The sequence below is a fragment of the Rhagoletis pomonella genome, unplaced genomic scaffold, assembly GCF_013731165.1.
Source record: "Rhagoletis pomonella isolate Grant_MI unplaced genomic scaffold, Rhpom_1.0 Rhpom_scaffold_00005, whole genome shotgun sequence".
NCBI classification, from domain to species: Eukaryota; Metazoa; Arthropoda; class Insecta; order Diptera; family Tephritidae; genus Rhagoletis; species Rhagoletis pomonella.
In genome coordinates, this window is record NW_023458559.1 from 12,412,063 (window position 1) to 12,420,780 (window position 8,718).

General features: G+C 34.9%; 1 protein-coding gene across 1 annotated transcript in view; it reads right to left on the reverse strand.

Annotated features, from left to right (window-relative positions):
• The window catches only part of LOC118739997 (laminin subunit gamma-1-like), a 13,735-nt gene that overhangs the window by 1,618 nt on the left and 3,399 nt on the right, over nucleotides 1-8,718 (reverse strand). The gene's annotated exons all lie outside the window — the stretch shown is intronic.

The window sequence follows — 8,718 nt, forward strand, 5'->3', positions numbered from 1 at the left end:
CATGAATCACGTATGACGACAATCGTCTGAACGATATCGTGTCGAGATTGTCTTGCTTCATAAAAATCAAAAATTTTTTGATCGTTTGTCCGATATCGTCAACTCGATTCCAGTTTTGCTTCACGTAACAGTAACAGTAACATGTAACAGCAACACAAATGCATAAATCAGTGTTTTGACAACATCGCACAGTGGTTCGGATCGCAAATCTAGCTGGACGAAACTATTTAAACAAATACTCGTTGAAGGATCTTTACACCACTTCTTACCTAGGGTATTTTTGAGTCACTGATTACGAATCTGAAGTCACTTATCAAAAATTCAAAATGGCGGATCTAAAGTCATTTACTTAATTTACTTTATTTACTTCGGAACGAGCATTTTCATCAGATATTTCTTTCAATTTACTAATCACATAATAGCGGACACCCTGTTGTCTTTTAGAAGTTTCAGCAACACTTCTCCAAATGTCAAACAACTCACTTCTTAAGATTTTACTTACCATGACTAAAATTTAAGATCACAGCAAGAAACACAAATAAGTTTCAGAAAAAATTGTATAACAGCGCTTAAAGATTTGCATGCCTGTTGTATAATTTTGTAATTTCAGAAAGCGGAAAATTCGCGAGGTACTATTTTTTTTTAACTCTTACATAACCAAAGTTTTTATAACTCCAAGTATTTTTCTGTTTTAACACACAACCAATCCCCGCCCCCCCGTGGATCCGCCACTGATCTTATATTTATATTCAGATACATTCCTGTTAATAACTACTTTTGAATTTTGAGATTTGACATACCGTCACTAAAATGTAAATATCTAAGCCAATTGGTTAGACTTGGTTATCGCACTTACCCTCTGCATTTGCGAAGGTGTAAAGAATAATATGCAAGTGATTTTATAACGGCCTTCGGCGGCCTTTACTATTCCTACTCTTAAGTTTATTTTTTTAATTAATCAAAACGACGATTTTTCAGAATAAATTTGCTTATATCAATGGACATAAATGACCTCTGAATCTATAGCGGAATAAGTGTATTTTTTTATTTATAAAGTCAATTTGCAATTATGCAAATATCTGTGAGTGCAATTAGCAATCTTTTAAGTTAAATTTCAGTTTTCAAAATAGAGTTCTCAAATAGGCGGCGTTGAATTGTTTTTTTGTTTGTTTTCATATGTTAATGCTTTAATAAATGCAATTTCTATTTGAATGTATTGTCAGGAATGTATTCCAAGTACCATTAAGTATTTTAAAAACAAACAAATTTTGACTTTCGTCCAGATAGATCTGCTATCCGAACCGCTGTGCATCGTTTTGTCAGTATCGTTTGAACGACTATCGCTTGAAAGTTACGTGATTCATGCCCAGTTGCAACAAATGAGTCCATACATATTTATGTACATATATAAGTACAATGCCGTATGCACGTGCGGAGTTTAAATAATCGGAAGTAGTAATCAATTTTAGCGCATTTGCTCTTGCTATGCATATGCCTAAATGTATGCAATTATTTGGCAAACAAACACCGGGTGCTTCTAATGAAAATATAAATTTTATGCTGAAATACACATGCTAAGCCCTTCAAAATTTTATGCTGGGAGATGCGTTACAGCTTTGCAAATTTTACCCCTACCGAAACCAAAGATGTATACACATAAAAAAAACACGCGATGTAAAGTTATACCTTGCGTTTATTAATGCAATATGTACATATAAATACTTATTTTTTGCTTACAATGTTGGTAAAATGAAGGATGTAATTAAGTAACTTAACAACTTATTCAGTATTTTTATTGTAGTAATTTAAATGGCAAACTCAATTTTGCGCTTTCCTTTTGCGAATCTTTCTATTATCCTTTCAGTGTCAATTTCCATATCTAAGTGTACGTGTAAAAGTGCTAGACTTATCAGTCTTCTTCATTCATGTTACTATGCAACCATGTTTTTAACCGGCGGAGAGTTGAAAAACTTCTTTCGGAAGTAGCGTTACTAGCTGGAAGTGTGACCAGAATGCGGAGAAATTTGTTTTTCAATGGAAAAGGATATTCGTCGCATTTACCAAGAACTTCTGCTGCTGATTTTCGGAATGGCTTTTCGCTTTCCTTATTTGTCCATCGTTCCAACCACACTTTATACTCTCCTTCCACATTGATACCGTCTTTTTCTAAGAAAAGTTCGTATCGTTTTCCAAGCGATTATACGCGTTCGATTGCATTATTTTTTCGTCAGGCGTATTATATTTCTTCAGCGTTAGACGCACGATAATTAGCCCGAAAATGTTGTGTATTTGCTCGCCGAGGAAGGACAATGTCAAAATCCAATCCTTAGCGATATCGGTAACTTTTGAAAATATATCAGAAAAGTGTGTGTCAGCATTTTTTCTATAATTTCGAAGAATATTCACAATGCCATTGACTGCTTTGTTAGCACGATTTAAGACAATCGAGGGCGCTTGGAGAAGTGAACTCTAAATTTAAAATTTTTTAATTTGACTTTTTAATTTTTATTATATTTTTCAAGTCATTAATATTTGTATGCGCATACAAATGTCTGGTTACATAGTTCAAAGTGAAATTTCCTATATACGTGCACCGCGGAAATAGACAAAAAGTAGTATCAGAAAGTTCGATTTGACATACATACATATATTCATAGTATCTACTATCCATTGTTTTATTTTTTAACGTTGACGAAGAGATTTACCCGATTTCTTATTCTATAAATAATCTTGTGCAAGCCTAAAAATGGTTACGATTGAAGATTACAATAAAAAAAAAACCTTTAAATTTTTTTTTTCAAATTTCTCGTTTGAGGTAATATATTTTGCTTTTCGAGCTCTGGGGTGGCGATCGCCTCCAATTTTGATCGGCCATACAAAATAACAACAAGTAATTTTTAAGCAAAAAACAAAACCGACTTCAATTCTCCTATAAAAATTTGAGGTTGTCGTTAATTTCTTCAAGATCCAATGATCGGATCTAAACCAAATTAGTGTGGGACCTGTGAGATAGAAAGCGGTTAACGTGGTCAAAAGTTATGCAATAACATGCATAAAATTTTAGCCTTTTCAGCTTTTGAACCGTTTTCTAAACCCCACATATCTTATATATACATATAAGAAAACAAGTTTTAAAATTTAAGAAAAATAATAATAATATAAAAAACACACAATCAAATCAAATCCTATTCGGTACATTTTTACACTACAAATAACAGCAACACAAACCACAAGTAAAGAGAACAATAACGCAGCAAAACTATAAAAAAACCTTCAGACGGCTGTGTTTGACTACAGAAAACACAAAGAGTGGCAAAGGGAGGCAGCTGAAATTAACCGTCTATAATCACAAAAGAATTATTAATATTATCAAAAAAATTCCATTCGGGGGAGCGCGGGGGAACACAACTTAAGCTTTAACTAAGATGTCAATATTTGGTTAAGTACAACACTAACACTGTCACTTGTGAAAAATTAATTTTAAAACAAAACCACATTAAGTTAAAACAGGTCAGAGATATGAGTAAAAATTTGCGAAGTGGACCACCATTTTTTCGAAGGTCCAGCTTTTTTTTGCAATTATCTGTTTATGCCTCACAACGAAATTCGAATTATTTCGGAAGTTAGAGCTATTAACATTTTTCGAAATTGTTTAGATTTTAATTAGGAGAGAGTGATATTTAAAATATTTTAATAACTTTTATAAAAAAAAATTGATGGCCAAAAAGAAATAAAAATGAAAAGAAAACACCATCGTTCTCAACTGTTTAAAATATGAGCAGAATCGGTATTATCAATCGCGAGAAAACAATTAAAATCTAAACAATTTCGAAAAATGTTAATAGCTAAAACCACGGCGTCCAGATTGTTTAAACAAAAGCGCAATTTCTGAAAAAAATATCGCAGAAAATCCACCATTTTTTTTTTATTAAATTCATGAGATCGATTTAACAAATCTTTTATATTAAAAATGAGCTCTTGTTATAATATAGTTTTTAAAACCAAAAACGAATATAATACCTTCGGAGGCTAATAATAAATAACACAAATCACTTATATAATAGTGATGTACAAACAATTTTCTTTAAAAATACGCATACTTTTTAAAAATATTTGTTTCAACACATTTTGCAATAGGACCGCGGAATTATTAAATTTATTATAGTTCATATTAACTGATTAATTGCACAACCCGCTTTTAAGAGCTCGGCGCTAAAAATTTAATAAAAACCTAAAATAAGGCGAGATCAGATATTTCTACAATTCAAAATCATCTATAGTGTCTGAATGATTTACATTTCTGTTGTTGCCATATATTGAGCTATTCAACCTTGATAACATACTGTTTGATATTGGAAACGTTTTGCAGCAGAAACTATTAGCCTTCATATAACACTTTATTCGAACTATTGAAGTAAGGCTTTCCAACCTCGTCCTATTTCGAATCTTAGTTTTTGTTGAATTCATTACGGAAAAAGACGCGCTCAACAAAGCATGTGTGTGCGGCAAGGATAATAATATGAATTTACTTATGTTTCCAAACATTTTATTGCCTGTTGCGGTTTTCACTCTGTAAGCAATTATCCAAAATTCTTCAGAGTCGGATGGAACGGTTCTGAGAAAAGTTATTCCTTGGGAAAGTTGAAAGATTTAAATATTCAGTTTCCGCTGCTTTTCTTTCCTTCAAAGTCACATAGTGAATTGGCAGGTCCCTGAAACTCGCTCTCTTGTGATTCACACACTTTTCTGGTGACAAAATCAAAGCTTTTTTAAAAGTATTTAATTGACTAGGTAATCGATTCAAAATTTCTCCGACTAGGGTGATTAAACATTTTTTACAGTCTTCTAATATGCTTCTTAAGCCAAGTTTGTAACACAGTTCATTAGCCTCTTCTGTGAAATTATCGTGGAAAACAAAATTTTGTATATTTTTATAATTGGAAAAAATTTCCTTGAAGGGAAAAAATCGCCAAAAATCGCCAATGGCGATTTCCTAAATTAAAGTTTGAAACTTGTAAGTAGTATATATATGCCGATTCTGGAGCCGGTACAGCAGCGCTGCAAAAAGGTTTGCTGGTGCTCCGCCACAAGCTATCGGTGACCGCCAAAAGATGTCGGGGATCGAAAGCCAAGTTTAGAACCCAGATAAAGGCCGCAAGGTAACGCTGATGAAAAATCTTAGTGCAGAACTGGAACCGATCACAGGGTGTACCGCTGATGAAAATCCGATACAAGGTTGTTTATGTGTCGGAATTTCGTAATGTGTTGGTATACTTAATGTGACCAACTATTTCATAGCTATAAGCAGTACAGGTTAGGTTGGGTTAGGTTAACGCCGCGAGCCGATTAAGAATTTCGAATGCGGTTAATTTTGATCCCTGAGGGCTTCCATCATAGGCCCGCGAAGGTTCATCTTCTTCTTGACAGCTGATACAACAGGATCAGTTGAAATTCCTAGTCTTACCGCGTGAATTCCAATCGTACAATGGCCTGCCAGAACCTCCATCACTAGCCTTTGAGGGGTAACGTGGTATTCGGCGCCATGGTACTTTTAAGGGGTAACGATTGGACACTCGCGTCTTGCGCTGCAAAAGGTATTTTAAAGTGCCCTATAAAAACATTTGCTGCAGCAGAGAACCCTCTCCTTTTCCTTTTTATGTCACAATAGGACCCGGTTTCCTAGGGCTAGGGCCTAAATCTGGTTTGCCAGGGCTAGTGAATTAATTTGGGCGTCACCTTATACCGACAGCTCCCCTACAGCAGTACAAGGCAACCGACACCTTTCTTACGCTTTTCTCGATGTTAGACTTGCACTACAGCTGCCGTTGATCCCGCACCTAGTTACCTGGTTCAGTTAACCTTGAGCCAGATCAAAAAGGGCATATAGAAATCGTCTCTTAACCAAAAGTTCCACATCATCTAGCACACATAGGCGATCACCCTACAGCACACTTTTTCCAGTTCTTCTAGAAGGTCGTTTACAACCGCAGTCCAGAGAAGGGGAGAGAGAACACCGTCTTGCGAAGTGCTCCTATTGCAGGTGCTCCCCCACTCTGCCGCGATAGTTCTGTCACGAAATAAGCTGTAGATTATTAGGTTGGCTTCAACCCCAGTTTATGAATATACTTGACTAGTACCTCTAGAGTGACATTGTTGAAGGCTCCTCTGACCACTTTACGACATTTTCTTGCAATAAGCGTATTGAGCTCTTGAAAGACAGTCACGAGGAATCGCGTTTTTTATGTACAGGTCTATCAGTCTTTCTAGCGTTTTTAGCAAAAACGAAGAGAGACTGCTTGGTCTAAGATACCTAGAGGAAACATAGGAGCCTTTTCCGGCCTTCGGGATAAACGCAACACGGACTACTCTCCAAGCCTTGTATATGTATCTGGTCTTCACACAGTTCGTATAAATAGAATCCAATCAATTGAACGATATCTTCAGAGCAGCCGCGCATATATGATGCCCTCGATCCCGGCGACTTTAATGGTTTAAACGAATTTATTGCTCAGTCCATGATACGATCGTCCAGAAGATCGGCGAAGCACAGGACCTGAGGTAAAAAATATCGTAAAGAAGTACATTTGATTGTACTTCGAAGTACGAAGTACAAGAGCGAAAAAATAAGTACTGTACTTCCGAAAGAAGTACCGTTGGTCGCATTAGGTATACTATACATACGTATACACATACAAGTTAGCACCATAGGAATTCTATCCAAATACAATAACGAGAACGCTACGCCTCAGCGTTGCGTAAGTGCGTTCGACATTTAGTAAGAACGCTGTGTAGCCAAAAGTAAACAAAACTGTTATTTACTGCAGACTCAGCGTTGCATAAGCGCATTCAATATTTTAACCGAGTAAAATTAGTTCACACAGTTAAGCAGTTTTCTGCTAATCCAACAACAACAACGACTTCGCATTTCGCCAAGACTAACTTTAAGCGGAGGTCGTGCCGACGTAATGTGAATCCGTTTGCATCGTTAGCATTAAGCATAGCTTACCTTTGTATGTAATACGTATTTAATTAAGAATTAGTTAATAGTAAAACAACAACTTTATTGAAGTATTGTATATAGCAAGTAAGTGAAAAATTGTATAAAAATGCAAAGTAAATAAACTTTGTAAGTTCATTTGACCATCCGACGCGTTGTGCTTCAATTCGGTGGCTCGAGGCGATAAGTGGCGCCCGAGTGCGGTATAGTGAATAAAAAGTGCACTGAATATTATTAGCGAAGATCCGAAGTTTATAATTATTTATCGGATCAAAAAAGTTAAAAAACCACAAGAAAGCAGCGAACATTAAAAAAAGGACGTATTCCCAAAAAAGTGCATTAAAAACACACTACCCGGTCAACAAAAAACTACCCGGTGAAAAAAGTTTTTATATACAAACATAAAACGTAATCTGCGGGTAAAACGAAAATCGTGAAAAAAACGAAAAACACAACAACGTAAATTTTAATCGCAAATTACCCGGTTAAAACCTGCGTATAAAACCAGCTTGATGGACAGCAGCCGCTGACACGACAAGCTAATAAGCATCGGCATCGATCAACGGACGTTAAGGAATAGTGACGTCACCCACCCCTGAGTAAGGACATAAAAACCCTAAAATGGAATAAGCGGACCGCCCGAAGGATTCCAAGGATGAAAGAAGTGAACTTCATGTTATCATAAGACATAGATTCTTAAGCTATTTACTCGTATCAAACAATTTTACCTATTATTCTGCTTAGCTTCATTAAAGATAACTAAAGCCTTTTAAATTAAAATTGCTGTGAAATTTCGAAATTAAGAAATAGTATATAGTTATCCTGTGTATTTCTATTAACGACAATTAAAGCACTTCTAAATTAAAGATATTGTGAAAATTCAGAGTTAGCAAATATTAAGCAGAGAGAGTTTACGTATACTGCAGAAAAGGGAAAAACCAATCAACAAGAAGGAGGACACGGACGATATCGCGGCTGCTTCCATGTTATGTTTGTAGCGAATATTTAGTTTGACGAAATTACCACAGATGGATGGTAGCAATACTTTTATGTTTTTCAATGTATTTAACGTTTCAATGTTTTTTATATGTTTTTCAATGTATTTGACGCTCTAATGTTTTTTATATGTATGTGCATTTATGTGAAACCAATTTAATCTAAGTGTACATGTAAGTCATGCGATAAAAAGCCTGCAAACCAAAGTTCCCGAAATCTTAACGAAATTTTAAAGAAACTCGGAATTCTGTAATGATTTCTTTACGAATTTTCAAAGAAAATCGTATGAAGGGTCTGACACGAACTCGTAAACAAATATCTATAGGATTTTTTAACTAAAATTCTAAAAGATTTCTTTAGGAATATTTTGTTAAATTTCTGTATGAAAACTCTAAAGGATTTCTTTAAATATATTTTGTTCAATTTCTAAAGAAAATTCTAAAAGATCTCTCTAAGAATATTTTTTCAGCATTCTGAAGAAAAGTTAGAATAGATTTCTTAAAGAATAATTTGCCAACCTTCTAAAAGAAATTAAACCTGGAATTTTTTTGGAAATTAATCGCTAAAGTTTATTAGGTTTATATACTATATGAAATGTATGAGAGCGGAATTTCATTTACTATCCGGCTGTTTGCGAGGATAGCGACCAAATAATTACAAAATGCTCGTTTGCCTATGAGGCAGCTTAATGTTAGCTACAAAAGAATTCACAATAGTTTTCAAGG